The sequence below is a fragment of the Phocoena phocoena genome, chromosome 15 (genome assembly GCF_963924675.1).
Source record: "Phocoena phocoena chromosome 15, mPhoPho1.1, whole genome shotgun sequence".
Taxonomy (NCBI): domain Eukaryota; kingdom Metazoa; phylum Chordata; class Mammalia; order Artiodactyla; family Phocoenidae; genus Phocoena; species Phocoena phocoena.
In genome coordinates, this window is record NC_089233.1 from 7,538,819 (window position 1) to 7,565,845 (window position 27,027).

Consider the following 27,027-nt stretch of genomic DNA (forward strand, 5'->3'; position numbering starts at 1 on the left):
CAAAAACAAAAAACAAACCCCAACTTTTTTTTTTTTTTGGTACGCGGGCCTCTCACTACTGTGGCCTCTCCCGTCGCGGAGCACAGGCTCCGGACGCACAGGCCCAGCGGCCATGGCTCACGGGCCCAGCCGCTCCGTGGCATGCGGGATCCTCCCGGACCGGGGCATGAACCCACGCCCTCTGCATCGGCAGGCGGACCCCCAACCACTGCGCCACCAGGGAAGCCCCAAACCCCAACTTTTAAAAAATACAAATTATAGGTAGAATAACCCATGTGTTTCTATACTAACACACAAATAGGAAGATCTAATAGCGAGCCTAATGGCTCCCAGAACATCAAAGAAGTGCTGAGCGTAAATAATATTTCTAACTAGCTGTGACAACTGTAACGTGAACTCTGTGAGTTCTAGAGGGAACAAAGATACAGGTACTTCTACTTCTGCATCGTTCACGTTGCTGTTAGTACGGTCACCATGGAAAGAAATGCCAAATTTCAGTTAGAAGTTGGTGAAAATAAAGATGTAATTCTAGGGAACTTCCCTGGTGGTGCAGGGGTTAAGAATCCACCTGCCAATGCAGGGGACACGGGTTCGAGCCCTGGTCCAGGAAGATCCCGTGTAGCAACTAAGCCCATGCACCAAAACTACTGAGCCTGTGCTCTAGAGCCTGCGAGCCACAACTACTGAGCCCACGTGCCGCAACTACTGAAGCCCACCTGCCTAGAGCCCATGCTGCACAACAAGGGAAGCCACTGCCATGAGAAGCCTGCAAACCACAACAAAGGGTAGCCCCCACTCATTGCAACTAGAGAAAGCCCGCACGCAGCAACAAAGACCCAATGCAGCCAAAAATAAATAAATAAATTTTATTTAAAAAAATATATATATATATAATTCTATTTCCCATCACAGTTCATACAGTCCTGATTTCTATCCTTGGACCCTGGCTAAGAACCTGTGCTCCAGAGTCAGGGTTCCTTGAGGGCCGGGATTGTCTGCATTTCCAGGACATTGAGTCGTGCCTGGTTTGGACCATGCACACGAGCTGAATCTAGCAAACAGCAGGTTTGTTGAATGAGTGAGTGAGTGAGTGAGTGAGTGAATTAGGTGAAGGAAGGCATGGCAGGGGGCCAGGCCCCACTCTTCCCCAGGCTCTGGTTTAATGGTGTGAATGTGACTTGGCTTAGCCCGGCTCTGTGATGGAAAGCATACGCTGGCTGTCCGGTCCACCACAGGTTGCAAGTGAGACCCCCTCTCTGAATCAGTGCTTGTCACTTGCTGCCCCAAACTGGCTGTGATTCATTTTATCTCTGGGGGAGGGGAGCTGTAATCATCACACCCCAGCTTCCCCCCTGCTTCTAAACATTCCTCCTGGCAAGTGCAGCCTGAAGGAGCTGCCACGGTTGGAGAAATTAATTGACCTGATACTATTCTGGCCCATAGAAAAAAGACTTCGAGGGTTATCTTAAAGAGGCATTACACTATCCGCTGAGAATGTCAGGCTATCAGGGAGCTGCCTGGGAAGAGGAGCCATCACCCCCAGCTGTCACTGGCACGCAGCGCAGGGTTGTAACGTTATCCAAGCTCTGGCAGTTCGGGGCTTTGCAAAGCACGTGGCCTCAATTTCCCTTTCTTCCCAAGAGAAGCTGTCCAGCTCTCCAGGTTTCCAGGGGACTTCTGGCGATGGGGTTTGGAGCAAGGGTACAGCCAGGCACTGTGGACAGCCCAGGGTGCTGTGCACCCCATCCAGACGCTCTGGGCCCGGAGCCTTCAAAGACCCCCTGCAGAAACCAGAAAGTGGCTCAGCGTTCCTCCATGTGACCTGGCCTATAGCAGCCCCATGTCTGGGGGCAAAATTGACATTACACTTGCCAAGATCATTTGCTACCGTCTGGAGTGGAGCAGGGTCTCAATGCAGCTGACTCCTAGACCAGGGGGCTGTGGCCAGGGCCATGGGGCTGAGGGCAGGCCACGTCCAGCAGAAGCCATCAGGTCTTAGGAGCAAAGAGTGGCTTCGGCCATTGGCCTCCATCGGGGGGAGGAACGTGCACCTGCCAGGCACCAAAGGTAGCATGGCCTCATCAGAGCAAGATGTCCCCAAGGGGTGGATGCTTGTGGCTCACAGCATGCTCTGTGGCAGGCTGGAAAACTTGCGTCATCCTTAGCCTTTATTTTTTTTTACTTCCTCTGGGTCTAGTTTGTTACCAAGATGGGTCTGCAGCATTTAGGAAGCAAAGTAGGACCTTGCCCGTATGGCTGCTGGTGGGCAAGGTGGGCGATCGCTCTGCACTCCCAGTGTTTGGAGCTGAGACCTGTGGCTAGGGCGGCAGGAAGTTCATCCTATTTTGTGTTCGTCTCATTTTGTCTGTCCTGTGCTGAGTGCCTTGTGTGCCAGGAACTGGCCTCAGCCCTTTAAAGACATTTAATCTTCACTGAATCCCTGCAACTACCATGAGAGGCTGGCATCATTTGGTAGCCAAGGAAACTCATCTCTCAATGCTGAGAGAAGTGGAATAGTTTGCCTGAACTCCAGCACATAAGTGCCAGGGTCGGGACTTGAACTTATAACCTGTAAGGATCTATGGCCCCAAGAAGTAAGGCAATAAGTGGAGAATTAGGGAAATAAGACCCAGTCTTTGTCCCAGAGGAGCTCATGCCAGTCAGCAAGGGGAAAGACGTAGAGACAGATAAACTGGACACAACCTCATATGTACCATAACAGAGGAGGACACAGGCTGTGGGCACTCAGGGGCGGGGCGGCCAGCTCCCCCGGGGGCAGGGCTTCCTCGAGGAGGCATACCTGAAAAGACGAGGAGGAATTGGCCAGGTAAGATGTGTTGGGAAAGCCCTCCTGGTGGGGGGACAGCAAATGCAAAACCATGGAGGCAGATTCAGCGAGAAATGAGTGGTTCTTTGTAAGCTCTGGAGCACGGGTGCGTGGGGTGCATGGCTGCCCACGGTGATGCCGCCTGGCCAGGCGGACTTGAACTTGGTCCTGTCGGCGATGGGGAGCCATTCAAGGCTGGTGAGCGGGGAAGCGAGGAGAACTCAGACCCACGTTTCAGAAAGAAGTCTGTGGAGCTCCAGGAGGATTCCGGATCGGGGAGGGAATTCAGGGACAGTGGTGGTCACTGCTCTGCTGTTTCCCTCACTCACCACGTCCATTTGAGAAGAGCTACGTGGACTGGTGGAAGGAGGTTTCTGGTCCAGGAATTTCCCCAAACTAAAGCCCTTAGTTCGCCTTATAGGAAAACTAAGCCCAAGGGTGCCTCCTGTGCTAGGTTGCTTGGTGTTTCCCTGGGCATCGTGCCCTGGGGGCCATCAAAGTCACATCAGAGTGATTGAGAGAGGAAATCCAGGTGTGAGAAACGGGCACGGGCTTGGGAGCTCCGGGTTCTCATGTTGGCTCTGAGCGCCCTGGTGGGCCTTGGGCAGCAGCATCCCATGCCGCTAAGCCTCGTTTCTCTATCCGCAGCGTGCGTGGTGTCCTCAAGATGCTACCCACCCATGAGTTACTTCATGACGCTGGTTTGAGGTCAGGAAGGGCTCTTGGAGACGAACGAACAGTAGTGTGTTTTCCTTGACACGTTTGTCACCAACTTTCGCGAAATCCCAGTGGACGTGTTCCCAAGGCGAAGGCTATTGTCTTTTGGAGACACAGACTGGAGACGGATTCTCTGGGGTTTGTAAACTCGAGGGAGACGGAGCGGCCGTGCAGTGGCTCCCCGCACGCGGCACCCCCGAGAATCTGGTCTCCATTGAACGCTCGCAGGCATGGGTGTAAGCTGATACGCGCACACACAGCAACAGCGCATTAATGAAAGTTTTGACAGAGAGATTTCATTTTGGAACGCACATTCCCTGAAGGGTTTGTAATAATTGTGCTTGAAATGGAGCCATGGGTCTCAATGCTTTCCAGATTGGGGGAGCAGAGGTATGCCTCTTTCTGGGAAGGTCGGGCTGGTGGGGGAAGGCCCTCAGCCCCTCTCTCCGCATGGGTGCAGGGCCACAGGCTGACCCCAAGACCGTGCGTCTCCAGCTGTGGTCTCCATGTCCTCCCATCCTGCAAGGTGGGTGTTAGGACTCAGTTTATAGTGAGTAATGGTGGTGATGGAGCTTGCTGGGGTCTGAGTCATAGACTGAGTGGGGACAGACTGGGGTCTCCTGCCTCCCCCCAGGCCCCTTGCTTCTGAATGCCCCAGAAATGCTTCGGGAAACGTCTGCCTCCCAGAGTCCCACCCTTGTGTGATCTGTTCTCAGGGGTTTGGGACCCTTCTCCAACTTGGCTTCTGCCCACCCTGGGGGGCAGCCACGGAACAGGGCAACTTCTGGCATCTGCCTCCCTCCCCCCCCCATCTCAGCCCCACTGACCCCCTGGTTGTACCTCAACACCAGAAGCCCACATCCACCCCAGGGCCTTTGCACTTATGGTTTCTTCCAGCTGGGACACTCTCCTATCAAGCTATCTAAGCAGAGTGGCCCCTGCCCCACTTTACCTATTCCTTTACTCCACTTTATTTCTCCCCATGACATGTATCACCCACAACCTATGAGTGCCACATAATTGACTATTAATTAATTAATTAATAATTATCATGCTAATTATCTTTCTGCACTGGAATGTTGGTCATCCCTCTAAGGATGCTGGAAAACAAGCAAAGGACATGCCCTTCCATGGGGCAGACGCCTTTATCCCAGAAGGTGTGTGAGAAGCAGGACCTGTGGATGTGGGCAGGAAGCACCTTTATTATCGTCTCCCATACTCCCTTTAAAATGTATTCAAGGTGGGAGTTCTGCCCCGGCTCTTGAGCTACTCAGAGTGGAGTGGGCATTCTCACCGTCTCTGCCTCATCGCTATGCTCCCATCTCTCTCAGCACTGTTTCCGGCCTCTCCAGGGTTGAAGCAGGGGTGTGGGGTAGAGGCGAGGCCAGAAGGCAGGAGAGTGGCTACTTGTGAATTGCTCATAAATGGCTTCTCTGCGTGGGGCTTCCATGCTTAGAGCTGCCTTCTTTTGGGGGGCACCCCTCGCTTCTCCATCGCAATCACCTGGGCAGCTGCACTCCCTTCTGTAAGTTGCTTCTGCCCTTTTCAACGGCCGGGAATCCAGAGGCCATCTCTGACTTCTGTTGAGGTCTGTTCATCTGCGATGGACAGGAGTTAAGGTGATGCCCAGGCAGGCTGATCCTACAATTCTTGTTGGTACTGCCAAAGCAGCCAGCCTGCCAGCCTCTCATCCTCTAGATTTCCAGGGCCAGGACCACCTGACAGCCTCAGTATCCTGTAATTACAAGGAACTCCCCTTAAGCTCTCCAAGTGGCCGGACCAGCTGTCCCATTGAAGCCCGCTCACCAGACTTGAGGTGAGAGGCCAGCACTTTGGGGTTCCTCAGCACGCCCCATCCTGTCCAAATAAAACTTCAAAAATCCTCTCAACTCTTGGATAGCTCTGATGGGAGCGAGCTAAGAGGTTTTCCGTCACCTGCTTTGAACTTCCTACATGGTGGTTTGTTTCTAAATTCACTTTGGTATTTGACAGCTTAGTGCTTTAGCGGAAGCTTCCAGTGGGAATGTCCTGATTCATCGTGGAAACAATACCACAGTTAGTGAACGCTTTCTTGTTGCCAGCGTTCTCTCACTGAACCCTCCCAACGCCGCCACGAAGCAGGCTGTATTATATTATTTTATTTTATTTCATATCACATTAATATATGTGTAATTATATAACATAACAATATATATTATTATATATTATTACGATTGTTATCCCCATTTACAGATGACAAAACTGAGGCTCAGAGAGATCGGGTAACCTGTCAGAGGTCACACAGCCAGCAAGAGGCTAGTCACTGCCAGGCCTCTGTTTACCCACTGGGCTTTGCTGCCTTGATCCAGGCATAAGGGCCAGAACGAGATCTGCCTTTTTCCAAAGTTCACGTGCAGGAAATGTCCCTGCCCGTGGGGGCAAAGGCAGCCTCGAGACGCTAACACAGGCCGAACTGCTGATCTGCACCTTGCTGGAAGGAGCAGGGCTGTTCTTGCAAACCACTCCCTTTCCTCCTGAATCTCCGAGGATCTCAGGCCTCTGCTGGGAGTTGCTGTGTTTAGGAGCGTGTGTAAAAATGCCCAGCTGGGGGCTCTCTTTCCACTGGCTGACATGCCCAGGGCTTGGGTACCGGAGGCCCCAGGAATCACATAGAAAGGTAGCCCAGTGGGCATGGAACCGGGCCTGGTGGGCTGGTGGCATCTCTTCCAGATCATGGTGAGGCCCAAGGAGCATGCTGCGCCTGGCCTTGTGCAGAGACCCCTGATCTGGGGAGGAAGGGGGTCTTTTGACAGCAAATCCTATATCACAGACTTCCAGGGTGATCCTCTGTAGGTCACAGTCATCTTTAATGTCCTTTGTGTAAGCCAACCATCTCACATTGGTCCAGCAGCATTGGCTCCAGGATGAAGCCAGGCCTCTGGGGCGGGGCCGTCCGCTTCATTAGAACCAGATTCTCACTGCAGGGCTCAGGAGTTGGGCCTCATATCCGGAGGTGTTTTATTTTTATTCTTATTAAAAAGAAAATTGCCCTGATCATTTAAACAAGGCCGTTAAATATGTAGGGACCTGCCAACTGAAATAAGCCTGAAGGATTAGGGAGGAAATGGGATGGTGGCCGTGAGAGCTGCTGGCTGGCAGACCTGCACACACCCTCACTGCTGGCCCTGCTGCAGCTCCCACTGCCACCCCGTTGGGTCTGGAGGTGGTGGCGGCGGTGGGGTGAGGCCAGGAGGGGCTGTGAGCTCAGAAGTGACACCCCTTGGAGACGGCCTGTCTCTTCACACCCCAAAACCTTCTACTCTTTCTTCCAGATCCACTGTGCACCTCCTCCAGGATGCCTACCTGGGTCTCTCCAGGTGGAAGCCAGGCTCTCTCTAGGAGTTGCCCTCTTTTCAGCTCCTGTCACTCTCTGCCTGTTGTTTCTGCCCCAGGTCTTGATCCCCTGCTCAGCCACACGCTCCATTTCGGCAAGATGGTCGTGGGGTTTGTCCCCACCGTGCCCAGCACACACCCTAGTCTATACTGGTGCTCGGATCCTAGGTGTGTGTGCCTAAGCCTGGTGTGTACGTGCCCCTCGTGTGCAAGCCTGGGCTGTGTGCGTAGTATGCGTGTGCTTGGGACGTGTGTGAAAGTAGGATGTGTGTGTATAGGACTCTATGTGTGCATAAATGCTTGTGTGTGAGCTGTGTGTACATGGCTCTGCAATCCTAGTTCAAACAGCTCTCCAGAAAAATACACGTGGGATGGATTATCCCTGAAAAGCCTTAGAGGTAATTTGGTCCAACCCCCTTTTTGTTCAAACGGAGAAACCGAGGTTCAGAGGGGTACTGGGCATTCCATACCTACTGGCCCCGACTCTGAAACTCCTTCAAAGCTAGAGGTGGAGACTTCTAAAGAACTGGTGGCTGCCGGGAAGGAGACGGGGCTTGGGTGGGAGTTGGGCTGGAGCCCCACCGTCCTCAGGGACCCGTGAACAGGGCCTGGCAGCTGCAACCTTGGAGGGTGGCTTGGCCAGGAACCCCCTTCCCTGGCCCCATGTGAGTGGGCGGCTCAGCCCATGGGCGCCTCAGCCCGTGCGTTCTTGGGGGATCAATCCTCCCCTCGGCATGCCCACCAGGTGGCTGTCCACCCTCTTCCTGGCTACTTCCAGGGATGGGCACTCCCTCCTGGGGAAGCCCCTGCTCTCTGCAGGGAACAACTCCTCTGAGGGGACTGGGACCCTGCGTGGTGTCTTCGCGCTCACTCTGGTTGTCCCCAGCGCTCATCTGCTGGCCCAGGCCACCTCCTCCTCCCCAGGGTGAACTGGCCCGGTACCTTCTGTGGCTCCCCAGGACCCCGCCTGCCTGCTCCCCCAGAACCACCCCAGTTTGCCCATAACCCCCAAAGAATCGAGCCTGGGCTACATGCACTGGGTCCCTCCTGTCACACACCTTTTTCATTATTTCTTCTCTCATCAGCGATGGGACTTCATGGCAGGACCCAGGTCTAGGGTCCTAGGTGCAGAGACTCTGCGGGGCTCCCCTTCTCCTTTGTTCCTCCAACTCTTTCCTCCCTGTGGCTCTGAGGACGCAGGGCACTGGTGGTGGCACAGCTGTCACTGCCCTGTCTCCCTGTTCCTGGTTCTTTGTGTCTCAGAAACCGTGGCTGGAAAATAAGGCATGAGCCAGCGCTTCTCAAAGTATCTCATCGCTCATGAATCACCTGGGGTCTCGGTAAAATGCAGATTTGGGCTGGGCAGGTCTGGGGCCTCACCTGAGAGCCTGCATTTCTAACAAGCTCCCGGGAGATGCGATGCTGCTGGTCTGTGGACCCCACTTGGAGTAGCAAAGGTGCTGATGAAACACAGAGCCCAGAGAAGGAGCCTCAAGGCCAGACGTGGGGACTCTTCGTCTTTCAGCCTGAAATCGTGGGCACTGGGCAGGTTGGAGAGCAAGGGGTGTGCGTGGCAGGTGTTACTCTTGTCCACAGAGAGTCCTTTGTCTCAGCCTTCTTTTGGGTTATTGAATACAGCTCCGGAACTGTCATAGAAACATGTTCGGGCTACTCTGGTTCTGCCCCTTCCTGCTTTATAGCTGTTCAGCCTTTACAGTGACTTCTGGGAAGAGGGTGTGTGTAAGGCACCAGCTGACCCTTTCTCTCAGCAGCGGGCTCAGGACAAGGGAGGTGGCCTTGACCTGAACCCTCATGTCCATCTGGCTCCTATGGACCCCAACTTCTCAGCCCCCTGGGTTTACTGCCTCGCGTGAGCCAGTGCCCCCTCTTTGCCTCAAGGTGACCCCTCCTCACGCTTCGGGATTTAGGGGTTCAGGCTGTGTCCCCCCATATGCAATTCCCAATGCAGGGCGTTTCCGCCAAGCTCCTCTTCAGGCCCAAGGCTCCAGCATTTCTGTCTGCCCGGGCGGCACCAAAGCTGAGCATTGATATGTGTGCTGGAGCCTGTGATTCATAAAACATCTCCCTCTGCTGCCTCGTAGGTCCTCTTCCCCGGGGCCCCGGGAGGCCATCGCGGTGGAGAGGGTTTTTATGATGTTTTTTTATTACACACACGAGGCCCCCGAGCTCAGAGGAACTCAGTGACTTGCCCAGAGTCCCTGGCCACCAAGTGTCACAGCCTAGGCTCTTGATTATTGTCCAGATTCTCTGACTCCAGCGAGGACTCGGGCCACTGTCAGCCCCGCCCAGAGCGTGTGTGTGCGCGCGCGCGTGTGTGCTTGTGTATCTAGTCACGTGTGTGGATGGGCCTGAGTGGGCCTGGATGTGGCCATGCGTGTGAGTCCCGTGTGTGTGCATGCGTGTGCATGCGTGTGCATGTCTGTACACAGCACATGTGTGACATTGTCCCTCCCCTGCCGTTCAGAAATGGCACTGGTGGTGCTGGGGGACTGGGATGACCATGGGAAACCGCGAACTGCAATATTTGCTTTTCATTTTGACATCCATGGCAAGTACAACTCCCTTGGAACCAGGCCCCCCGGAGGTTCTGGTAAGTTGGGACAGGGCATCCGTAGAACAAAAAGAAGATGCACAGAGAGGAAGGGCAGGATCTGTGACTGGGGCTCACACTCACGGTCTGAGCCTCCCAGGTGGTGTGTGACAGCCCAGGGAGCAAGGGCTCTGTGCCTCCGACCCTTGGAAGTGTTCTAGAATCCGTAGAGATTTGTCATTTCACAGAGAAGCAAATGCAACCTTCGTGCCCCCCCAGCCCGCCCCTGAAAGGAGTCTTTTGTGAGGTGGCTGCTGGTCCCCCACCGTTCTGTAGAGTCCGATGGACCCGGGATCACCACGGTGCCTCAGCATTGCACTGTGACACTCCCTGTGCGACGCTGTACCAGGTGCTTTACGTAAACTAGAGCCCACTACAGCCCAAGGAAGTGGGTCCTATTATCATCTCTCTTTTGCTCCTGAGGAAACTGAGGCTCAGAGAAGTTAAGCAACCTGCCGGGAGTCACACAGCTAAATAGAGGTGAGGCCAATCTTTAGACTCAGGTCCTAACCACGGGGCTCCACTGCCTCCTGATACTTCTGAGAGCTACGCACGAATCAGGCGACTTTGGGCAAGTAACAAGACTGTAAAACAGGGGTCCCCACGAGGAGTGAATGACAGAATGGGAGGGAGGCATGCCTGGCACATCATAGGTGCTCAAGAGATGCCCTGCCCTCCCCTGCCTGTTCCCTCTGGACGCACCCATGGAGGGGGTGGTGGAGTGAGCTGTTAGCAGAATGGGCTCTCGTCCGCCTGAGCCTGCCCCAGACGGACACCCGACCTGCAGGTGGAGGCTGCAGGGTGGGATGTCGGGCGAAGGGTTCAGAGGAGACTTGTTCCTGCTCCCCAGACATCTAAAGTGCTGTCATGGGTAGGGAAGGAGGACCAGCAAGCACACCTGGGACCAAGGGACAGAGAGGGAGAGATGACCCCCGGGCAGGTTCCCAGAGAGGCAGTGGACTTCTTGTTGGTGGGGGGGACATTGAGGCGAAGAGTCACGTGGCACACTGGGGTGGGCTTGATCGCGTTTAAGTCACCTTCTGACTCTACTTAATGGCAAGGACCCCACAGATCCAGTTGGCACTGGGGCCACTCCACCGGCCCTGCTCCACCGTCCCGCCTCCCCACCGCCTCCAGCCGAGAGAAACCAGAGAACGTCAGAGGTGGAAGTCACCTTTTGATATCTAGGTCAAACACCTTCTCTTATAGGTGGGGAAACCGAGGCCTAGCAGCCCAGAGCCGAACAGACGTCTGCCCAGGATAACACAACGTTGTCACAGGCTAGACCTTCGGTTTTCTGATCGCCTGCTGGAGTGCTCTGCCCTCCCCAACTTGTTCCACTTCGGAGGACCCTAAGACAGGAGAAGCCAGACCCGGGGCTGTCCTCCCAACCCGCAAGCCACAACCCTTGATTTCTCCCACTCTGTCTTCCCCCCTCCCCTCCACCAGGCTTGAGAAAGCCTTGATTTTATAAAGGGAAAGGATACAGTAAAAGCCAACCCATTCAGAGCCTTGAGGACAAATATTTGAGAGTCACCAATTACCTGATCCTCAAAGACATGCCTTTGACTTGCTTCCTGCTCGTCTTGGTTATGCGGCCCGGCGGCCTCCCGGGATCCCGGCTGTGACAGCCATATTGCACACACATGTTCTCTAATAAGCTGATGCCGAAAACCGCATTAAAATGAGCCGAGGAGAGGGAGTCACTTTGTAACATGCTTTATTTTATTTTATTTTTGACTTGGAAAGAAGCATGTCTTGGCTGCTAATCAAAGAGCTGGTGGGGGCCTCTTAGCAGAAACCAAACCCATCCCAGGCCAGACCTGCCCACCCAGCCCCCATGGACAGCGACAGCGGCTCTGGCTCAAGGGAGCTGCGAAGGGGATCCCAGACCTTGGGTGGGCCATGCGGCTGGTCCAGACGTTGGAGGTGGGTCCTCGGTGCCAGCCTGTGTCTGCCGCATCCAGGCTGTGGGACGCTGGATCTCTTTGTTCTTTTTGGTTCAGCTGCAGTGTTCTGGGGTGTCAGGGCTCCGTCTGTTCCCAGCAACACGGACTCCTTCTTATTAGTAAGGGGGCTCTGCAGCCCCCATGGAGAGAGTATGTTTAAGGATCTTCTTGGCACGGGAGTGGGACAGTGACTCAGGGTCCCACTCAGGTGGGATGGAAGTATATCCTGGCTTCACCTTGGCTTGCTCTGAGACCGCAGAAAGATCCCACTCCCTCCCAGGTTTCCCATGATAGCTCTGCAGGATGGTTAGGATCAGATGGGATTCCCAGCCAGAGTGCTAGCCTCTCGAATTGATGGGTCGTGCGCTGAGATTCATTCCTTTTCGTCTAACCACCTTCTGATGTCCTTCTTAGATTCCAAAGGTCCCCTCACCCCCTACACGCCCAAAAGCCAACTCATCATCACTCCCTAGAACCACTTCGGGTTCTCTTTGCTTAGGGATGAGTGTTACTCTAAGCAGCGGTTGAGTCCAGAAACCTCAAAGCCCCAACGCTTTCCTTTCCTTTGCAACCCCAGTTCCAGGGATCCCTAAGTCCTGTGGGTTCACAGCCTTTGAACCCATCCTCTCTTCTCTGGCCCCTGGTTAGACCCCGCCCACCTATCACCTGGACCGCCCCAGCAGCCTCCAGTCCAAGATGCAAATTAAACATTCCCTTTCCCTCTTTGAGACCCTTCTGGATATAAGCCAAACAGCATCACCACTAGTGCATACAGTGTCTTTGTGCAGATTGGGAAAAGGTGCTTCTTCCTCAAGGCACTTGACTGCCATCTGCTGGAAAGTGGTTGTAATAAATATACGGATCTTTGATGGCCGGGCAGTGATGGCGCCCCCTAGGGTTTTGCATGCGCAGTGGCCCGAATCCAGACATCTGAGGGCCCTCATATCCCCAGCCCCTTTTACCCGCTCGCATCTTACCCTCCAAGGATATTGAGCTGTCTCTGCTCCAAACGCATGATGGTTAAGGATGATTTGGGAGACAGAATCCCAGCTCTACCACATGCCGGCTGTCAAGTTCCTTACCTTCTAGGTGCAATAAGTTTCCTCATCTGTAGAATAGGGATGAGAATAAGACCCTCCTCACTGGGTTTTTGTGAGGATTAAATGAGTTAATATTTGTAAAATGTTTAAAATAGGGTTTAGTGGGGAATTCCCTGGTGGTCCAGTGGTTAGGGCTCTGTGCTTCCACTGCAGGGGGGGATCCCGCATGCTGCGTGGTGCAGCCCCCCAGAATAATAAATAAAATAAAATAAAATAAAATAGGGCTTGGTGCATTGAAATGCTATATTAGTATCTTTTATTATATTATTATTATTATCATCATCTCACATCTCGGTCCTTTGCATATATTCCTTCTGCTGAGAACGGCCTCTCTCCTACACCACTCTGCTCTTCTTTGGTCAGCCACTCATACTTCAGGACTTAGAAAGCCTTTCCTGACCAAGGCCAGGCAGGTCTCCTCCCTTCCTCCTCCAGGCTCCCCCAGCCCCTGGGTGACCCTCAGGCATAGCCCTTGTTCCTTAGATGTCCCTGGGCTGTGAGCTCCTTGCCAGCAGGAAAGAGGTTTTATTAGGGTGTGAATGTTCAGAGGCCCCAGCCCAATGCTGGCCTCAGAATAGGAACTTCCCAAAGCTTGTCTTGAAAATCACCTCATTTCGAGCATTTTGCTGTTTCATACTGGTTTTAAGTGAAGTAGCCATCACGCAGGATCTCAGTTCAAAATGGTAAAATAAATATTCCTTCGTCGATATTGTTTATGGAGTAACTAAGCCCTTTTACAAAAGGAAGCTGAAGGGGAAAATGAATAATAACAATGCACATTAATTGCCCACTATGGTGAGCACCTCCTGTGTCCTTCCTCATGAATTTTTACAAGAACAAAAACAACCCTACCCATAGTCCTGTTGCAGGAAAGAAAAGCGGGACCAGAGAAGATGGTCATGTCCCAGGTCTCAGGCGAGTCCCTGGGACGGCCGCCGAGTGTGGGTTCTTGGCTTCGCACAGGAAAGAATTCAGGAGCGAGCCATAATAAAGAGAAAGGTTTATCCTGGGAGATACACACTCCATAGACAGAGTGTGGGCCATCTCAGAAGGCAAGAGAGGCACCAAGGTATGAGGTTGTCAGTTTTTATAGGGGTGGGTAATTTCATAGGCTAATGAGTGGTAGGAGTATTCCAGCTATTTTGGGGGAAGGGGTGGGGATTTCCAGGAATTGGGCCACTTCCCACTTTTTGACCTTTGTGGTCGGCCTTGGAACTGTCATGGCACCTGCAGATGTGTCATTTAGCTTGCTAATGTGTTACAACAAGCGTATAATGAGGCTCAAGTTCTAGTGGAAGTCAACTTGTCCGCCATCTTGGACCTTGTAGGTTTTAATCAGTTTATGCTGTGTCCTTGGGCTATGTCATTCTTTTAAAGGTTGTGCGCTGCCCCCTTCCCATCTCAGTCCCATTTTACAGAAGAGAACACTGAGGCCCTGGAGATTAAGTAACTTGCTCAATACCTGTCGACTAGTAAGGGGTGGATCCAGGATTGGAGCCTAGGTCTGACTGATTGCAGGGCTGGTGGGAGAGGTGGAGAAGCCTGATGGTCTGCAGGCTGCTGACTTCTGCCCTGAGGTGAGGGGTGGGGGGTGGGCAGGGCCTGGAACCCCAGGGACTGAGAAAGAGACATGCTAAGGAGGTGCAGAGGGAAGGGCGGTACCCAGGGCTTTGCCCTCTGAGTCTGTCTTGGCATCATGACCACTCTGTGGGAGCCATGTGATTGTATGCTGGGAGACAGGAAGTGAAATTGACATTGGGCATCACAGCAGCCTGGGGATCAGAAGCCTGGGCTCACATCCCAGCTCTGTCACCCGCTGTGGCCCTGGAGAGTCGCTCACCTGACTGAGCCACAGCTTCATCTTGCAAACATCGCATCTGCCTGGGGCTTGCGTGCAGGCAGCTGATAAGAAAGGCTGTGTAAATCGTTCCGAAGAGAAGCAGTGCCTGGCGGCCAGCAATTCTCTAGTGAGGTTCGCAATTATCTGAAAGGAGATGGGAGTCTGGGACTGAGGGATTTACATCAGCAGCGCTTTTTCAGATCAACATCCTTTCCCGCTGGGGCGTGACTTTGCCCGTCGTTCTTGGGGTGGGGCCCCGTACACCAGAGCAAAGCCTAAGAGGTCAGGCTGGTTGTGTCCTTTAGTGGCTTAGCTCAGGGGACTCGGCTCAACCACCGTGGGGCGGGTGGAGACAACTTACTGGATCAGGCGCCTGAGATGGGATGGGGGTCTTGTCCAGCCTAGGGAAGCATATCCTATAGTTTCTACTAGATTTTCGGGTTTATTTATTTTAAAAATAATTTACTGAGGTAAATTTCGCATAACATAAATCTAACCATTTTAAAGTGAACAGTTCAGTGGCATTTAGCACATTCACTATACTGTATAACTACCATCTCTCTCTGGTTCCAAAATGTTTCCATAACTCCAAAGTAAAACCCCTTAACCAATTACTTCCCACCTCACACTGCCCCCACCCCCGCCGCCCCACACCTGCCTCTGTCAACCACCAATCTACATTCTGTCTCTGTGGATTTATCTATTCTGACATTTCATATAAATAGAATCACACAATATGTGACCTTTTGTATCTGGCTTCTTTCGCTTATCATAATGTTTTGGAGGTTCATCTACATTGTAAGCATGTACCAGTACTTCATTCCTTTTCATGGCTGAATAGTATTCCATAATTTATTTATCCATTCATCTATTGATGGGCATTTGGGCTATTTCCACCTTTTGGAAATAGTGCTGTTATGAACAGTTAGCCTCTATGTACGCATGGTTGTTTGAGGACCTGTTTTCAGTTCTTGGCATGTACCTAAGGTCTAAGGGTAGAATTGCTAATGTTACCGAGTCCAAGCCCGCTCTGCTCGCCGGACGACAGGCCAGTGAGTTGGAAACGAGGTGCTGAGGCAAGGAATACGACTTTATTCAGAAAGCCGGTAGACTGAGAAGATGGGAGGCTAGTGCCTCTGAAAAACCATCTTAACTGGGTCTGGGTGCCAATTTCTTTTATAGATCAGAGAGGGAGAGGCGGTGAGGAAGTAATAAGTAAAAGGGCCATCAGTCTTGCAAAACATCTCCTGGAATGACCAGCCTTGGTGAGGGGATGTGTTAGTTTCTTTTTTCTTGCAGCCATTCACAGGTGGACAGGGTTCCTTGAGGCAGGCCATTATGTATGATTATAATAACAAAAGCAACGAAAAGCAAAGGTTAAAGTCAAAGAAACAGATCCAAAGTGGAGTCGATTTAGCTCTTGCCTGTGACAGTTCCCCACTGTCAATGTCCATTCCACAGTCTTGTGGGAAAAGGGGTGACAACGTTCTAACGGCTCCTTCAGACGGATCTTTCTGGGAGTGTCCACCATCGGTGTCAGTGTTCCAGCTGTTGAGATTCGTCTTTCGTTCCGCCTTGGAAGTGTCTACTTTATACCTGTAGACTTAAAAATATTCACAACCTAAAAGTTGAGAGTTATCAGGAATTTTGAGGACTTCAAGCCCAGGAGGCCACATCTCAAGTTAAGGGATTTAGTGTTTTCCTATGTATGGGAAGATGCAAGAGTCTGGGCTTACTGAAATCATTTCTTTGATATGCACCTCAGCTATCTGGGGCCTGTATCCTGTATTTTCATATCCTGAGTTTCCTCAGGGCTCGCCACAGGGAGTGGCTGCAGTCTGATGGCTGCTAGGTGGCAGGTATTCTCCTTCCTGAGTTTCCTCAGGGTTCACCGGCTCACATTGGAGGGCTGCAATCGCCAATGACTGATCCTCTCCTCTTGGTCAGGAATTTGACCAATATTTGGGAGACATTTCACGATCAAATTTTGTCCCACGGTGCTGGAAGGCTCATCCCAGGTCAGACGAAAATTCTTGATATGCCACTCCAGGTGCTAATTTTCGGATTAGGCCCTATTGATAATTAAAGATTCTCTGGATCCTCTGTCTAATTATGATCCAGGAGACATTTTCCCTCGTTGCTTCTTCCCATACCTAGAATCACATTATTACAATTATTTTATGCTATAAAGTGATACATTTCCTTAAGATGTTTAGCCATAGAAGTTTTGTTGGAGGCCCGGTTACACACTGGGTACTGCAAGAGACAACAATCTTATAAAATAGACAGGATATAAGTAATGCAGCTAGTAACATTGACAAAGACATAGTGCAGCAGGGAGACAAAGCACAAACAATTTGGAAACAAAGAACTAATTAAAACAATGATTAGCATAATATCAAGTCCACAGGAGAGCCAGCTGGAGACAACAAATTCTGGCAGGATCAGGTAGAGAGAAAAAGATAAACATTTTGTCTTTGTTTACATACTTTACCAACTTGTGTAGGTCATAGCATAAGAGAAAAGGTTTTTCCGCAAAACAAAGATTAAAGCCAGTATATTTCCCAAAGTCATAAAGTTATAAATCATATTTACCAATTCATTCAGTCCCATGTAATTAATTCCCATTGATCGGGATAAAATAATTGGGTTTCCCATTAGTTCTGTCAGTTGTTACCCAGCCCACTGATATTATCTAAAAGCTATCAGAAACTTATGTTTGTTAAAAAGTTCCTTTTTAATCGGTCTTTCTTGAAAATCTTCATTTTGTAAAAGCATCAGGACAAAACTTAAAATAGCATGGTTAAAGATTTGAGTACAATGCAATTAGCAGGAAACTTGGATATAACATTTTAGAATAACTAGTATTATGATTGATAATATATCAGGACATATCAGATATTAGGGATTCCATATGAATTTTGGAATATCTATATAAATGACATTTATCCATACACTGTAACCTAAGGTTCATCTCCAATCACTTGACAATGTTTTTGAAGTAATTTAACATACCAAATAAACTTAGTTTGACATTTTTCTCTGAGATGTCTCAGAGGTGTTCTTTCGAAGTATCCCAGAGTCAGCTGGAGGCTAAAAAGCTTTAGTCAGATTTTGATTTGGGGAAGTTTGTTAAAAATATCAAAAAGGTTTTAAAACACAACAGGATCGCAGGTCACTGTGAAACAGTGTTTATTCATTTAACCAAAGTCACAAAACGATTAAAAGAATACAAATACGGATCATCTGTTATCAAAAGGAGCACGTCTTGGGCTTCCCTGGTGGCGCAGTGATTGAGAGTCCGCCTGCCGATGCAGGGGACACGGGTTCGTGCCCCGGTCCGGGAAGATCCCACATGCTGCGGAGCGGCTGGGCCCGTGAGCCATGGCCGCTGAGCCTGCGCGTCCGGAGCCTGTGCTCCGCAACGGGAGAGGCCACAACAGTGAGAGGTCCGCGTACCGCAAAAAAAAAAAAGAAAAAAAAAGACGCAGACAAATTCCAATACAAAAGCACAGATTCTAGCACTGATGCACACAAAACCAACACAAAACCAAGACAAGACCAACGAACCCGTTCCCAGATCGGGTAGACTTACCCTACGAAACCAACGAACTAGTTCCCAGTGAACTGGTTCCCAGAATCAGGTAGAGTTCAACAACAATTCCCCCCCTCCAGCAGGTACTCCGACCTGATCGGCTTTCCCGTAAAGGAAAAGCCCAGACTGAAGGGGGAATATGTTCCCAGCATGCAGGCCAGAGCGACTTACCCCCCAGAATCGAATCGAGTCCGTCGACTTGTAGCCCCAGATGGAACCGAAGTTCCCCAAATGGAAGTTTCTCAGTTCCTTGCCTCAACTGCCAAGTGCTGGGGTACCTGGTGCCACTTCAAGGGAACTTTGAAGGGAAGATCCTCAGGACAAATGGTCCCGGCAGCTGCTAGGGCCTTGCCCCAACATTCCCTGAGCGGGACCAGCTAGGCAGCAAGGCACCTGGCTGGCCAAGCCAAATTCGTTACCGAGTCTAAGCTCGCTTTGCTCGCCTGACGACAGGCCAATAAATCGGAGGCGAGGTGCTAAGGCAAGAAATACGACTTCATTCGGAAATCTAGCAGACCGAGAAGATGGCAGACTAGTGCCTCTGAAAAACCGTCTTATCTGGGTCTGGATGACAGCTTCTTTTATAGACCAGAGAGGGAGAGGCGGGGAGGAAGTAATAAGTAAAAGGGCCACCAGTCTTGCAAAAGACTGGAATGACCAGCCTTGGTGAGGGGATGTGTTAGTTTCTTTTTTCTTGCAGCCATTCACAGGTGGCCAGGGTTCCTTGAGGCAGGCCATTATGTATGATTACAATAACAAAAGCAACAAAAAGCAAAAGTTAAAGTCAAAGAAATAGATGGAACATGGAGTCTGATTTGGCTCTTCCCTGTTACACGAAGTCATATGGTAGTTCTTTGTTTACCTTAATGAATAACCAGCGAGCTGTTTTCCATAGCAACTGGACCATTTTTCATTCCCAGCAGCAATGTACATGGGTTCCAAATTTCTCCACATCCTCGTACACACTTGCTATTTTCTGTTTTGTTTTGTTTTTCCTTTTTTTTTTTTTGCCACACCGTGAGGCTTGTGGGATCTTAGTTCCCCGACCAGAGATCGAACCCATGCCCTCGGCAATGAAAACGGAGGGTCTTAACCACTGGACCATTGGGGAATTCCTCCAAAAATTTTTTATTATTAGCTATCGTAGAGGGTGTGAAGTGGTTTTGATTTGTATTTTCCTAATAACTAATGATGTTGAGCATCTTTTTGTGTGCTTGTTGCCCATTTGTATATCTTCTTAGGAGAACTATCTATTCAGGTCCTTTGCTCTTTTTTAAACTGGGTTGTTTGTCTTTTTGTTGTTGAGTTGCAAGATATTTTGGACACTAGACCCTTTTCAGATATAGGATTTGCAAATATTTTTCCCATTCTGTAGGTAGTCTTTTCACTTTCTTGATAATGTCCTTTGAGGCACATTTTTAATTTCGATGAAGCCCAGTTGATCTATTTTCTCGTTTGTTGCTTGTCCTTTTGGTGTCATATCTAAGAATTTATTGCCAAATCCAAGGTCATGAAGGCTTACCCTGTGTTTTCTTCTAAGAGTTTTCTGGTTTCAGCTTTACATTTAGGTCGTTGATCCACTTCAAGTTAATTTCTGTGTATAGTGTGAGGTGGGGGTCTAACTTCATTCTCTGCACGTGGATATCCAGTGTTCCCAGCACCATTTGTGGAAGAGACTCTTCTTTCCCCGTTGAATGATGAAAATCAGTTGGCCAAGACTTACGGCTCTGGCTTTTTCAAAGGCCTGGGTTCTTTCCCTGGCTCTGCCACTTCCCAGTGTGTGCTGTGGGGAAGGCCTTGGGCTCTCCAAGCCTCCGTTTCCTTGTTTATGAAATGAATCCTTGGGCTTTCTCAACACTGAGGCTGTGTGGCTCCCTCAAGGGCTCCATGTTCTGAGTTGTAATTGCCGTGGGCAGGCCAGTTCTGAGCTGGCTCTGCCAGTGTGGAGGGGTATCGCCCTTTCCTGGCTCCCACTTACGGCTGATCCCTCTCTGGCTTCTTCCGAGAGCACATTTCTCTTTCCCGTTGGTGGAGCTACTGAAAATCTTCCGGGTCTGCAGTCTTCTAAAGCCCTTGTGTTGGAGTCAGACTTTCAATCTGCTGTTTGGGGGTGTGGGTGGAGGATGTTAGTTTTCCCATCCGCCTCCCTGTTTATTTATTCTGCAACTCTGAAAGCATTTGCCCAGTAAGTTGGAAATGAAATCCCCAGACCAGACCCAAGTCTCTGCTGCGCTGCCAGGATTACAGTTCTGTTGGGGGATGCTCTCGGAATACCGCAGTGCTGAAGATGCCAGAAAATTCCTAACAGTTGCCCACCTGGCTTCTCCCTACCTTTCAACAGTCCTCGATGGTGACTTGTCCTGTTCTTTTCATTTTTTAAAAAAAGTTATTTATGTATTTATTTTTGGCTGCATTGGGTCTTCGTTGCTGCATGCAGGCTTTCTCCAGTTGCGGCGCGCGGGGGCTACTCTTCATGGTGGTGCGCAGGCTTCTCATTGCGGTGGCTTCTCTTGTTGCGGAGTACGGGCTGTAGGCACAGCCTTCAGTTGTTGTGGCACGCAGACTCAGTAGTTGTGGCTCACGGGCTCTAGAGCGCAGGCTCAGTAGTTGTGGCACATGGGCTTAATAGCTCCGCGGCATGTGGGATCCTCCCGGACCAGGGCTCAAACCCGTGTCCCCTGCATTGGCAGGCGGATTCCTAACCACTGCGCCACCAGGGGAGTCCCTGTTCTTTTCATTTTGAGGAAGAAAACTCACATCTGTATACAGCTCCTGCCTACTCTGGGCCTGGCTCGGTGTGGGGTGGGGATTCATGCCAGCTGGCGTGCCTGTAATTCTCACCATAGCCATGTGAGGGCAGTAGAATGGCCCGCAGGACAGGTAAGGGGGCTGCCTTGCCCAGGTTTGCTTTTAGAGGCCTTGGGAGGTCCTGGGAGAGGCTCCTTATGTGCCAGTATGGCTTTCTGCTGCGGAGGCGTTGGCGACGTCACCTTTCCACTTACCCTCCTTTTTGGGAGGCCCCTGAAGGAGCTCCTCAGACCTTCGCCAGAAGTGCAAGTTCCGTTTTCTCCAGCAGCTGGTGGTTTCTGTTCTAGGGATGTGATTCTCTGTCTTACCTTTTAGAAAGCCTAGAGCCCCATACTATCGAACTGTTGACAATTGTGGTGGTTTTCCCAGTTCCATTTTTCATCCCCTCACTTAAACCCTGGCTCCATTTTCTGCCCTGATATTTCCTCCGCTCCATCTTTCTACCAGTTTTTGACCTGCATGTATGTTTCAGCATCTCCAACCAATCTTCCCTCCTTCCTCATCTGTAAGAGGGGGGGATTGAACTGGACAATCAAGGCAGTGGTCTTAACATTTAGGGGGGTCATGGATCCCCAACTCTGAGAACTGGACAAAACTTCAGACCGTTTCTTCTAAAACATGCCCAGGACAGATCATCTTGCTTACAGTTTCCAAGGGTTCAGAGACTGAAAACCTTCGAGGGTTCCCTGATCTCTCATTAAGAAGCCTGCATCCAAAGGTCCTTCAGCCTCAGTGGGGAAACAAGGAGAGACCCCCCTAATCCTTGCCGGGTCCCATTTCACATGGGATAAGGGTCACTTTTCAAATTCTCAGGCACTTGGGACTTCCCTGGTGGCTCAGTGGTTAAGAATCCGCCTGCCAAGGCAGAGGACACGGGTTTGAGCCCTGGTCCAGGAAGATCCCACATTCCGCGGAACAACTAAACCCGTGCGCCACAACTACTGAAGCCCGTGCACCTAGAGCCCGTGCTCTGCAACGAAGAGTGCCCCCACTTGCCACAACTAGAGGAAGCCCACGTGCAGCAACAAAGACTCAACGCCACCAAAGATAAATAAAATAAATAGATTTATAGAAAAACAAACCAAAAAAGCCACAAAAACCCCACAAATTCTCAGGCACTTGCCCACCCACTAGAGTGGCCCAGACGTTTCTCAGCTGATCCTTGGGGGTAAACACACTAAGTTCTGATAGAGCAGCAGGACTTTTGGGACCCCCCCCCCACAATCCCTCATAACTGGGGAAGAGACCCAAAGGAAACTCTGTCCTTGGCGGGAAGAGCAGTGTATGGAGGAGTTGGGCTCAAGATGGAGCCCAGCCAGCTTCCAGCTGACCCTGGACAGGGCCTGGCATCTCTCGGGTCCACTGGTGAAATAGGGATAAACCAGGAAACCCCTAGTGGGAGTGTGCTAGCTCAGGGAGCTTGGGTCTCCCTTTATAGTGAATGGATAAAAGATTCCTCTACCTCTTCCCATAAGTGGAGCTCATATCTGTTTTCCCTAGCTGGGACTGAGTCACAAAAATTCTTTTATGATCCATTTTCTGGCCCCCACCCCTGTTTTTTTTGGAAATCTGAAGCAGCATCCTAAATTTCCTCGGCCTAATTTTAGTCTCTGGGAACTGCAGCCAGATGATGTCAGAGTGAATATTAGATGCCATTGGTCTTCCCAGGCCAGGCTCTGCCACCAGCTCCCTGCAGCTGCCCCATCCCATGGGGTCAGGTGTGGGCCTGGGAGGTGTCACGGTCACCGGCCACAGCGGGGCTGAGCAAGTGATGGGAATCTTGCTTGTCTATAGGAAATGCCCTCAGCATTTGGAACCCACCTACGTGCAGGGCTGGGAAAAGTTTTGCCAAAGGGAAGGGGGCAGGTCTCACTCCATCAGCAAGTGTTCCCGGAATACCCTACTGTGTGTCCAGAAAAAGTGGGCAAGACCCTCTTCTAAGAAAGTGGACCCCGTCCACCTCCCACACTCAGCCCGGCAGCACCTTCCAACAGCAATTTTTAAAAATTTATTTATTTATTTATTTTTGGCCACGTTGCGCGGCTTGCTGGATCTTAGTTCCCCGACCAGGGATGGAACCCATGCCCGCCGCAGTGGAAGCGTCCTACCCACTGGACCGCCGGGGAATTCCCCAGGAATTGTTTTCTTAAAAGACTTAATTTTTTCCAGAGCAGCTTTAGGGTCACAGCAAGATTGGGCTGAAGCGCAGGGTTCCCTTGTACCCCCTGCCACCACCCATTCACAGTCTCCCCCATCACTGACATCCCCCACTAGACGGGTGGATTTGTCACAGTGGATGAACCTACACGGACACACCCTAATCACCCAAGGTCCATCGCTCACGCTCGGGCTGACCCCTGGTGTCGTACATCTTATGCTGGGAGCACCTTCTAACAACCAGATCTGATCTCATCATCCAGGGGCAGATCCGGGTTCACGGGCCCTGAAGCTTATCCAATTTGAGGGGCTTTTAAATAAAAAGAAGACATAGAAAACTCTTACTTTGGTGAATTTTACAAAAACCTGTGAGTGTGTGAACACATTGCCTGGAGTTTCTCTCTTGAAGGACCCCTTGCAAGTGAAGGTTCCAGAAGCCTAAGCTTCATGGTGAAGCCTCTCCTGTCTCTTATTCCCTTTTAAATTGTTCATTTGCTTCTGCCACTCTGAGGATAAATCCCAGGCACCTTAGCAGGCGTGCAGGGCACAGCATGATGAGACCGGGGCCCGAGTTCTAGCTACCCTGACCCGGGGCGTGCTGGGCTCTCCGTGCTCTGGGGCCCCTGCCCGTGCTGGCCTTTCCCCTAACCAGCGTCCCTGCCGTCTTCACTTGCTTGTTCCCGCTCTGGGGGCCTCTGCTGACAAATCATGTCTCCGTGTTCTCAAATGGTCCATCACTACTACTATGACAGCACGTGGGACATCACAGGAGCTGTCTGGTGACCCCATGTCTCCTCCATCAGACTCAAGGTCAAGGAGCATGTTGGACCCACTGGCTACTATGTGTTGTAGCCCCTGACCCACAGCAGGACACAGTAGAGCATCTGTTGCATAAACGGACGGTGGAAGGTTGAATATGTGAACGGTGGAGGGAGAAGCATCCTGGGTTCCACCCTGCCTGGAGCCTCTACTGGCCTTAACACAGCTGCTGAGCCCTGCTGCCCTGAGCGTCCTGCACTCTGCCGAGTGTGGCTGGGTGATGCATTAAGGGGAATAACCCCCTGCCTTTCCAATAGACGTATTCTCCTGAGGGCTCTTCTGTTCCTGGCCTCAGTGTGCGGTCCTTTTCCTCTCCCTAAGCCCCAATAGCTTTAGTGACCCAGAGCGCTTGGCCGCCTGCTGGAGGATGGGGCGTGGGATGTGGACTCCCCTGACCAGCCATTCCCTCCTCCGCACCAGCCCCAGACCCTCCAGGTTCATGGTCTTGGCGATGTGATGCCGGCCTGCTGCCCGGTCTCCTGCACTTCCCAGAATGGAGCAGACGGATGCTCCCTCACTTCGCAGACCCACAAGGGCTCCAGCTGCGAGCTTCTGCACCACTTGCGGCTGCCCAGAGCGTCAGCTGGGCTCTGCTGCTGGGCCTCCGAGAACTCACAGAGCTGGAGGCAGCCCCTCCTGGCCAGATGTCGAGACGGAAGCCTCTCCCATGGAGATGCTTCTCGAGACATCTTCTTATCATCAGGTCACGAAGCTTGGAGGTGCTGTCCCCTTGCAGGCTTGCAGGGGTTCTGCGGCCTGCAGATGGCTGGTCCAGCGGTGCTGACTCTCCATCTGAGGATCCCAGCTCCAGGCCCCCTGGCCTGGGGTGGGGTGGGCAGTGTGGATGGAGGAAGGAGCATTGTCCTGGGAGGTAGGCAGGTGGGGTTCAAGCCCTGGCTTCTTTGGGGTGATCTTGTCTAACTCCCATTTCTTCTTTGAGTCTCTGAGTCTATTTCATTTTTAAAAATTTATTTTATTGAAATATAGTTGATTTACAATGTTGTGTTAATTTCTGCTGTACAGCAAAGTGATTCAGTCATATATATATGTATATATATATTCACACACACATTCTTTTTCATATTCTTTTCCGTTATGGTTTATCACAGGACATTATAGTTCCCTGTGCTATACAGTAGGACCTTGTTGTTTATCCTTGTTTTTTATACTATATATATAATAGTTTGCATGTGCTCAGTCTATTTCTTTATCTTTATTCAAGGTAAAATTCTTCCTCCTCCTTTTTCAAAAAGTGAAGGATGCTTTGGTGCCTCCTTGTATTTGCACTTGGTCTGGGTTCTGTAGCCTTTGATCAAAATCGTAGTCTCTGTGTCTTGTCCTAGGGTGGGGCTGCAGTCAGCTCATAGATAGTGGCGCTAAATATGGGCACAGCCCAACCCTGCCCAAAGCATCAAGGAGCAATGGTTTCCTCAAAGTCCCCCGAGACCACCAACCTCCCGACATGGGGCCCCAGTCCTTCCAGGTCCATTGCTCGGCCATGATTGAGGCGTCTGTCAGTGGGGTCAAGGAGGGCCCTGTCACAGAGATGCTGTGCAAAGTTCAGGAGCCAGAGAAGGGCAAGATTTGTTCTGGGAACTGCAGGCCATGCGATGTGATGCACAGGGAGGATGTGGGGAAGGTGACAGGTGGGGGATTCGGGCTGGGGGTGTCCAGAGCCACTCTGTGAGGGTGTTGAAGGGCAAGCTGAGGGGTTTGCACTTGACACCACAGGTGATGGGGAGCCCGTTGTCCAGAGGATTTGAGACTTTCCTTAAAGGAGCTGGTAACAAACAGCCTGGGGAACCCCGACGGGGCTGAGGACAACTGCAGGATGGAGAACTTGCAGAGGCCTGAGCCCTTCTGGAGGTGGCGTGTGGGCCACAGGCTCTGGTCCAGCTATGCTCTTGACTGGGCTTTCTTGGGTAGATTCCTACCCTCTCTGGGCCATTGTCCCCATCTAGATAAGATGGAGTTTAGCCTCAATGTTCCTTGAGGGGCCAACTATGGTTACAGCCATCATGGACTCCTGGGAATGCAGACCAGCCCCACTTGTTGGGAAAGAGGTTCTACGGTCGGTGAGAGATCCTGCTGCTTTGGACCAATAGGCACCTGGTGGAGCCCTGGGCACGCCTGAGCTGGAGTCTTGGATTCCCGGCATCAGTCTGGGGAATTATGAACGAAGTTAGATTTGGAAACTACCTAAGTACCATTTTCCCTTCCCAGTAATTCCGACTTACTCTTTATATTCTGGCCGCCACCCTCAGGAAGCCCTCCTTGACTACCCTGCCCCACCCCCTTGGCTTCCTTGGCTCGCTGTTATAATGGTCCCGTAGGTTGCCTCTCCCAGGGCTGTGGAACTTTCAAGGGCTGGGTCTGTGTTCTCACTCCCTGAATCTTGAATGCCAGGGCCAGTGCCAGGGTCCTGGGCAGTGTTTGCCAAATGAATATCTGTGAGGTAATTTACTATCTATTTCTCCCAATATTGGGCAGTTGTGAGTGCCCAGTTCTGTGTTCCGGAATTTGCCAGGGTCCTTGCCATCTGGGGAATGCTCTGGGAGCTGATCGGTGCTGAGAGCTGGCCTCCCCCTTCACATACAGCCTCAGGCCTGCCTCCCAGAGCTGGCTGCTGTTTCTGCCTGGCTCCCCGAGACCCTCGCATGCCACAGGCCTCGGGGCTGGATGGAGGGGTGTCCCAACTCTTGGCTTTTGAGTCAAGTCTCAACCTGGGATGTCCTATATGGAAGGCTTCAGGGACTTCCCTGGCGGTCCAGTGGTTAGGACTCAGTGCTTTCACTGCCGGGGACCTGGGTTCAATCCCTGGTCTGGGAACTAAGATTCCATGAGCCACAAGTCTCAGCAAAAAAAGAAAAAAGAAAAAGGAAGACTTCAGAGAGTGTCATGATGTATAGTGTGTGTGTGTGGGATCTGCACGTGTTGTGAGTATATGTGCATGTGTGTGCCTGTGTGTGTATGTGCGTGCATGTTCGTGTGTGTGTGATCCCAGCATCAGACTCCTCACGCTCATTCAGAGCTTGGACAGCAGTCCTTGGGGATATATATATGTGTGTACGAATATATGCACATATATATATATATAATATATGTGTATGCTACATAAGGAACTTTGGGCCCAAGGGAATTGGCTCTGGCCAGTAGCAGGAGCCCTTGTTCATAAAGGTGTGAACCCAGGGCAGAGCTCACACACTGAGAATCTCTCCATAATCCAGGCCCA

The 27,027-nt window shown here is 51.2% G+C and overlaps 1 protein-coding gene across 2 annotated transcripts in view; it reads left to right on the plus strand.

Moving 5' to 3' along the window:
• The window catches only part of COL26A1 (collagen type XXVI alpha 1 chain), a 173,272-nt gene that overhangs the window by 108,600 nt on the left and 37,645 nt on the right, over positions 1-27,027 (plus strand). The gene's annotated exons all lie outside the window — the stretch shown is intronic.